We start from the raw sequence: 399 nt of genomic DNA, 5'->3' as shown, positions 1-399 counted from the left end.
AGATTAGTTGGGATATATGGTTAAGGCTGCTCACTTTATACCCTTTTGTCTTTCCTTTGCTACAATTCTTTGTCCTCTGCTCCATCCATCAGCGAGCTCTTCTGGCCTTTTTGAACTATGCAAAGTTCATGGTGAAATGTGTCTATTTTCAGTTATGTCTTTCCCCACCCTAATGAATAACAGTATTACGGTGTTTGGTGTTTTAAGCCCCCAACGTCAGTACCAAACACTAAGGTAAATGTTTGGGTATACAGTGGTTTTCCATCACATGTACCTCATTACTTGGTCATCATAATCAATGATAAACGCTTAACAAAGCATTATGCTTGATGCTAACAGCAATGATTACTGCATTTTTTAGATAAGGACATGCTTGAGTATGTGTGTACACACACACAC

The sequence above is a fragment of the Etheostoma spectabile genome, chromosome 9 (assembly GCF_008692095.1).
Source record: "Etheostoma spectabile isolate EspeVRDwgs_2016 chromosome 9, UIUC_Espe_1.0, whole genome shotgun sequence".
NCBI classification, from domain to species: domain Eukaryota; kingdom Metazoa; phylum Chordata; class Actinopteri; order Perciformes; family Percidae; genus Etheostoma; species Etheostoma spectabile.
The sequence above is the reverse complement of the archived record's forward strand: the minus strand, read 5'-3'. Positions refer to the sequence as shown.